At 39.1% G+C, this 7979-nt stretch overlaps 1 long non-coding RNA gene across 1 annotated transcript; it reads right to left on the reverse strand.

Moving 5' to 3' along the window:
- Window positions 1–747: 747 nt before the first annotated feature.
- On the reverse strand, window positions 748–4900 carry LOC121148915. Its single transcript, XR_005882600.1, has 3 exons — window positions 4601–4900; window positions 4085–4088; window positions 748–982 (listed from the first exon to the last, which is right to left on the reverse strand). It is a non-coding gene; the product is annotated as an uncharacterized LOC121148915 (long non-coding RNA).
- Between the last annotated feature and the right edge of the window lie 3079 nt (window positions 4901–7979).

Consider the following 7979-nt stretch of genomic DNA (forward strand, 5'->3'; position numbering starts at 1 on the left):
AGCCACTAGGTCACCGTGCTGGGTCGCTATTCTTTCACTTTTGTCCCTTGCTTTTCTTCACAATTTTATCACCCAAGCGTACATCTATAAACACTATACTTACTTTCACTTGTTTATCTGAACCTTAATCTGACTTTGTAAAAATTTTCTTTTAATTTACAAGTTCCCTTTCTATTGATTTATTTCTCCTTGAAATTTATTTGCTAAAGAAATTTGATTTTTTATTTTGTAGAGGTTCTTGATTTAATTGATGGTCTACCCAGGATATAGTGCATGTAGATTGGTCTATGTATTTTATGTAAATTGGGAATTGTTTGGACGCTTAATGTTTTTCTTTAGTAGATTGCTTAGGAAACGCTATTGAATGCCTATGACCCACCACACTGAAGATACTGCTAAACTCAGATTGTTGCCAACTAGGTACGTGAGAAGTGATATCTTATACTAGTTTTAATTTGAATTTCTCTTATTATGAGTCAAGTTGAGTAGTACTTAAAAATTTGAAACCCAAAATGACAGAGAGGGACACACACACACACAATTTTCTATTTGCTTCTTTACTCACCAAGTGTCTGCACCAGCAGGGGCCAAGCCAGGAATTCTATCTGAATCTCTCATGTGGGTGGCAGCAATTCAAGCACTTGGGTATCATCTGCTGCCTCTCAAGGATACTCATAGGAAGACAGATTTGAAGTGGACAGTAGCTGGAACTGAAAGCAGACATGCTGATATGGGTAGTGGGCATTCCAAGCAGTAGCTTAATCTGTTCAACCATAACAGGGCTGATTAGTTTTCATGTATAAGGATCACTTCTTTTTTCTTTTCTCTCTGTTTACTTACTTTTTCTATTGGGATTTGGCACTTCTTCTGCCCACGCTTTCCTCATCAGTTACCACACTTTTAAGACTTGAGACTTGGGTGAGGCACTCCGACACATATCCAAACCACAACGTCATCTAAGCACACATTTTCTTTGTTCAACCTATATTTGTATATGATTTTGGCTGTCATATCTCTTTCCAGTGTGGTTCTTTAATTGCTGTTTTTAATCCTAACGGTATATTTTTGGCATGTGATTCTATACTATGTTTAATATCATCTGGGGCTAACCCCTTTATATTCTACTTTTTGTAATTGGGGTTATAATTGTGTTATTTTGAATGCATATTCAATTTGTCTAATCTGAGAAAAAAGAAAATCACTCAATTTTTTGGGAGGGATCATGCCAAATTCATCAATTCCTTTAGGAAAAGTTAATTTTTTTTAATATTAAGTCTTCCTGTGTATATTAGTTATCTTTTTGTTTATAAAGCTACTACCTAAGACAAATTATTTATAAGGAAGGAAGTTAATTTTGCCTCAGAGATTTGGAGGTTTCCAGTCCAACATTTGTCTGGTATCATTAGGGGCAGTAGATGGCAGAATATATGCTGAAAATGGTTCCTTCATAAGCCAGAAAGCTCAGAGTCTGGGTGGATCTTCACTTTTATAATCCACTCTCTGGTGAGCACTACCTTCAAGGACACACCCCCAGTGACCTAAAGAAATTCTCCCTTGGCCACCTCCTAAATATCATAACTGGATTAAGTCTCCACCCTTAATTCACTAATAACATTAATCCATTAACCATTAATATGGAACTGGGGACCCTTTAACATATGGACTCCAAGTAACATCAAACCCTAGTACCTTCAAAGTAGGTGCTTTCTTGTTTTTTTTTTTTATTCTTTTATTTTGATAATCATTACATAGTTGAATAGAGTAGGTGCTTTCTTGTTTTCTTTGCTTTGGTCTATATCGGGCCTTTCAGTAAGAGTATATATGTATATATTTACTTATTTCAATAGTTTTAAAAAATACTTATTTTCTGTTAAAATTTGTCATACATAAGTTTTGTGTTTCATATTAGATTCATGTCTGGATGTTTAATCTTTTTGATATTAGCATAAAAAGGATCTGATATATTACACATTCCTACTGGTGGCTGCTTAAACATATGAAAATGATTTACTTCTGAATATCAAAGTCTTTTCAGTTGAGGACTGCTATGGCTACACTGCTTAGAAATTTGTTAACGCAGTGATAGATGATTCAAACAAGAAAGGAATCCATGAATCAAGGCAAGGTCAGGAGTGAAGGGAAGGGACACAGGGATGCATATCCCAAAGTATAAGACTTGGAAACAAACTTGATGTTGGCAAGATGGCAAAGGAAAGGGCAAAATGACTTTATTGGTTTTCTTTTTATAAATTTGTTATTTGTTTACTTTTAAACAGCTTAAATCCTTGAGGGCTACAGCAGCATAGGCATTCTGTGTCCAATGACCATCTTGAAGACTATAACGACAACATTAATAGTTACTGGGATAGCAATAGGTTGGGGAAATAGTTTGGGACAGTTAGATTTGAGTGGGGACATCTACATTTGATGAAGATCCAATCTTAAAATTTAGACTTGAAAGCCATCAAGTAGAGCTATGAAATTTTTGAAACGATGAGGGGAAAGCAGGCTAGGTAGGAAGAAAAAAACCGATGACAGAATTTCAAAGAACTTCTGTATTTAAATACGAGGCTGAGGAGGTTAGTCCCTGAAAGAGATGTATATTGACGCATCAGAGATAAGAAGTGAACAGAGCACAATCCCATAGAGACCAAAGGAAAATGAATCACAACTACCAATATTGAAATAGCAATTTTAGGCCCAGCGTGATAGCCTAGTGGCTAAATCTTCACCATGCATCTGCCAGAATCCCATATGGGCACAGGTTCGTATCCCACCTGCTCCACTTCCCATCCAGCTCCTTGCTTGGTAGATTGGGAAAGCAGGACAGGATGGTCCAGTGCCTTGTGACCCTGCACCAGCATGGGAAACCTGGAAGAAGCTCCTGATTTTGGATTGACCGAGCTCCAGCCTTTGCAGCCTCTTGGGGAGTGAATCAGCAGATGGAAGATCATTTCCTCTGTATCTCCTCCTTTTCCCTGCCTCTCCAATAATAAAATAAAATAAATCTTTAAAAAATAGCAGTTTCAGAACTGTTATGATAGTGAGATTGGACTGTGAAGCATTAAATAAAGAGATCATAATGACTTGCAGTAGATTTGTGTTAGGACATGTCATCTGTGTGCCTTTTAAACATGTGAAATACAAACACCAGAGGTCTCATGATTCTAGGTATTTATGTGGATATCAATTAAACAAACATGCTGAGAGCTTGGTCTCAATTAGCTAGCAGTTAATTTTTACTGACAGTTATTTCTTGTTGATGACCACTAACTCTGAGTTCAACCGTTGGCCTGAAAATGGCAAGCAAAGGTGCGTCTGTGGGTGGATGGAACACTTCAAGAAAAACATGACATTAAATGCTACAAAGGATAAGACTTTCCCCACTCTTAGATAAATGTCTGCCCTTTTAAATAAATATTCATGACAACTGCAGCTTAAACTTGGAGCTTACAAAGCGCCAGTTCTCACTGAACTTCACAGAAGATTCAGGGATGTAACCAGGTTAGGAGTCAGTATTTGCTAAAGCGCAGCGAAGGTAGAAGGCACGATGGATTGTGGTCTGCATCTCAGATGTCCTCATGCCCTGGCCTAAAGACACGTTCTGAGCCAGATGGAAGTGCAGGAAATGTTGAATGCTAGCTACTCTGATTCAGAAAAGGCAATCAAATGCTGATTAATGACCAGGTTTTAGACTGTATTTTTAGTCTCCCCTGGAAAAATCATGCTGAAGTTGATCATCAGGAGAAAGCGCTGACATATCCATCCCTGCTACCACTCCAGGGGTGAGGAAGCGGAGTAGGACGGCACTGATCCTGCTCCCAGTGGCATCACTGCACCACTCCATGATATTCACAAAACAGATGATGTGGCACAGGAACATGAGCACCCCCCAATCTCTAAGAATTGCAAGAATGGAGCCCGGAACCAGGATGTTGAAAAGCTTTGTTTCCTTGAGTTTGCTGACTTGAAAAAACTACTAAAAATGGGTAGGAAAATGGCACTACTTCATTGTCATCCTCTCCTTTAATATTAATCTAGCTTGCATGCTGTGAGGAAGTCAAGGTAATGCTTGGGTTTCTACTGTTCTGCACACTAGAAAGAGGCGAGAGTGAAACCATGCAACCTATTGCACATTTGCCACAGGAAAGTCTTCATCCCTTCCTTCAAAACGTTGGCCGAACTAATAAACAGGCCAGAACTATGTGGCTCACCATTAGAAAATGCTCTTTCCTAGAGTCATGCTATGATTAACATAGTGGAGACTTAAACCCTGGTATGGACCAAAAACCAGACTACTATCTTGACTTTCAGTTTGATTCATTGAGTTGTTTTAATAGTTTGGCATCTTAAATCTCACCTTCCCCTGCCCCCCCAACCCCCCACCTTCCTAGCTATAAAATATTTAAAGGTTGTGTTCAAATCAACATGTTTTAACATCCTCTCCTGTAAGAGAAAGTGATGAATGTCCAGTAACCCCAAAACGAACCTAATATTCTCCAGTTTTGCTCATCACCTTCTGATGGCTATGTTGGTTAGGATGTGCATTTGTGTTGAGTCATGGAAAAAAATCCAAGTACGACTGAAGTCATAAAGAAACTTACATCTCTCTCAGGTAAAACACATCCAGAGGTAAGCAGTCCTTTGCACAGTCCTCAGAGGTTCACACTCCTTACGTCTCAGGATCCTGTTATCTTCTGTGTGGCTTCACCACGCAATGCCCTGGAGCTGGTTGACTTCTGGCTGAAACATCTGCAATCTGTTAGGACGGAAGAAAATGGGGGGCACTTCAAAGAAGTAGCTCACACACCATTTCGATGAATCCTTTTGGTTGAGTACACTTAAGTGCAAGTGGAGCTGATGTATGTGGTCTTTCATTCACATGGCCATGTGAATTGCTAAAAATTGAAGGATTCTAACTGTAGGAGGAAAGGGGAAAATACATGCAATGGAACTTAAAAAAAAAATCAAGGTGGAATTAAAAAATGTACTTTGGGGCCAAAACATTTTTAAAATTTACGTTTTTTTCCCCTGATTACATTCTCCATAAGTTTTTGACTGATCCCCACATGAGTGGGAAACAGCACTCTGCTACAGTGACCTCATCACACCCTGCACTCCTGGGTACTGCTTACCTTCGTAATTTCATAGTAAAATTTAAAAATGGCAGTTGTCTCTTCTAACCTCTGGTACAGAGACTGACATATTTTGGACACTTTATCATCGGTTCAACAAGAAACTGGGTTTTCTTTCTTTCTTACCCCTTCCACCCTCATTTTTTTTTTTTTTAAAAAAACTATATATATAGGTTGATTTCTTTATTTGAAAGGCAAAGAGGAGAAAGAAACAGAGAGAATATGAACTGACCTTCTATCTGCTGGTTCACTTCACAAATGGCCATGATGGCAATGATTGGGCAGGCCAAAACCAGGAGTTTGGAACTGCATCTGGGTCTCCCTTGTGCTGGCAGGACCAAGGACCTTGGGACATCTTTTTCTTCCTTCCCAAGTACATTAGGAGGCAGTTAGAGTAGAGCTGCCTGAACTCCAAGCAGTGCTCAAGTGGAATGCCAGCATTGTAGATGGTGGCTGAACCCTTCCTTGGTGTAGTCCTTAGGTTTTATTTCTAATGACATTTTAAAAGTGGTTCAGGGACCAGCATTATGGCACAGTGGGTTAAGCTGTCATCACAATGCTGGTATCCTATACTGGATGCAGGTTGGAGTTTTGGCTGCTTAGCTTCTGCTTCAGCTCTCTGTTGATGAGCCTGGGAAAGCAGCAGAAGATGGATGAAGCTTTGGGACCGTCACCCACATGGAAGAACTGGATGGAGTTCTTGGCTCTGGCTTCAGCCAAGCCCAGCCCTGACTGTTGTGGTCATTTGGTGAGTGAACCATTAGATGGAAGATCTCTCTTTCTCCCTACTTCCCCACCATTCTGATTTTCTAATTAACAATAAATAAATTTTTTTTTTAAAAAAAGTAAAAGTGGTTTAAAAACAAGTATGACTTGGCAAAGCTCTAAGAAATGTGCTTAGAAAACTGGATATAAAACAAAATTTTGCATTTAAAATTTCTCTCTTTATATCACTGTAATATATTTATTTTCATATCTAGAAGAGACAGATAAGAATTCAGAAAATTCAGAGCAAAGTGATCAAATACAGGTAAAATCTAAAGGCTTTTCAAAAATGAAAAGGAACTATTAAGAGATGAGAGTATTTAAGGAAGTTCACGAAAATGAAATCAAGACAAATTTACTAAGCTTTTTCTTAAAATTTTTGTTGTTTTAAAACAGCATCTTAAGATATTTATTCATTTAAAAGGCAGAGTGACAGACAAAGCCAGAAATGACTACAACATGGTGGGTCTAGGTCAAAGTCAGACCAACGTTTTAATCCAGGTCTCCCACACAAGCAGCAGGGACTCACACACTTGAGGCAGCATCAGCTGGTGCATTAGCAGAAAGCTGGATGGGAAGCTGGGCTGAGACTTGATTCCAGGCATTCTGAAATAGGCTGTAAGTATCCCAAGCGTGGCTTACCTGCTATGCCACAAGGCCTGCCGAACTTTTATTTGAAAGGCAGAGAAACAGAAAGAGATCCTCCCACTGTTGGTTCATTTCCCAAAGCCAGGAGTCTGCATTTTCCAAGAAGGAAAGAGACAAAAGTACTCGATGGCTCATGTGCCAGGCTATGTGTCAGCAGGCCCTGAATTCAAAAGTAAAGCCAGACTTCAACCCAAGCATTCCATTTTGGGATGTGAGTGTCCCAAGAGGTGACCTGATCACTGTGCCAAATGCCCACTCCTGGTACACAACATTTTTGAACATGATACACCGATTGTTTCATGCTGGGCATGTTGCACATAAGTTTTTTTGATAATCTCTCATAAGGACTGGAGGTTGAAAAGAAACTGAAATAAAACTTGGCTCTAAATTTTAAATCAGAATAAAAAAGTCAAAGAAGTCATCAAACGACTGCAGCGTTGTGAGAGCAACTTTGTCACACACAGCATCACAGTTAATTACTGGGCTTTGGAATGAAGAGAATCTTGGTTCACTGGCCAAGAGCTGTTATCTCTACTAGTGACTTTCTGAACCAAAATTTTCTAACCTACCAAATGAAATTCGTTCAGAATCAGTACAAACAGGAAACGATGTATATGCAAATACCTACAAACTTTAACATAGATTTGGTGCAAAAACAAATCCAGATATGTTAACAATACCATTCACATATTTTAAAATTCCCTTCTCACCAAGAAGTATGTGCTTCAGATAAAATCTTCCTTTAAAAGTGCGGTCTATGCTTTTTTATTTCTTCTCCTACAGATTATAGCTCCAGCACTGTTTTATATGTGTATGTGTGTATATATTTTTAAAAAAGATTTACTTATTTTTTTTATCGGAAATGCAGTTTTACAGAGAGAAGGAAGGGACAGCAAGATCTTTTATCTGCTGGTTCACTCCCCAAATGGCTGCAATGGCCAGAACTAAGCTGATCCAAGGCCAGGAGTCAGGAACCTCCTCCAGGTCTCACACATGGGTGCAGGGTCCCAAGGCTTTGGGCTGTCCTCTGCTGCTTTCCCAGGCCACAAGCAAGAAGCTGGATGGGAAGCAGAGCAGATGGTTCACAAACTGGCATGAATATGAGATTCTTGTGCTTGCAGAGGGGATTTGCCAATTGAGTCACTGCACTGAGTCATACATATATATGTATATATATACACACACATACATATTTAAAGAAATCTGACAGAAAAATTGCACATAAATTATGGGCTACTTGGTGATGCTCCAATACACGTATAGATGGTAAAATGTACAAGCAGGATAATTCTATCGATCCTTAGAGTGAATTGAAAACATCCCGAAATCCCATCTTCTAGGGTTTTAAATAGAGAAATACACAGTACCTTCACATCTTCTATCTTCACCATATTGTGCAATAGGCTCCTGGAACTTCTTTACGCCTATCTA

This window comes from Ochotona curzoniae, unplaced genomic scaffold, assembly GCF_017591425.1.
Source record: "Ochotona curzoniae isolate NIBS_2020 unplaced genomic scaffold, NIBS_Ocur_1.0 scaffold_4701, whole genome shotgun sequence".
NCBI lineage: Eukaryota > Metazoa > Chordata > Mammalia > Lagomorpha > Ochotonidae > Ochotona > Ochotona curzoniae.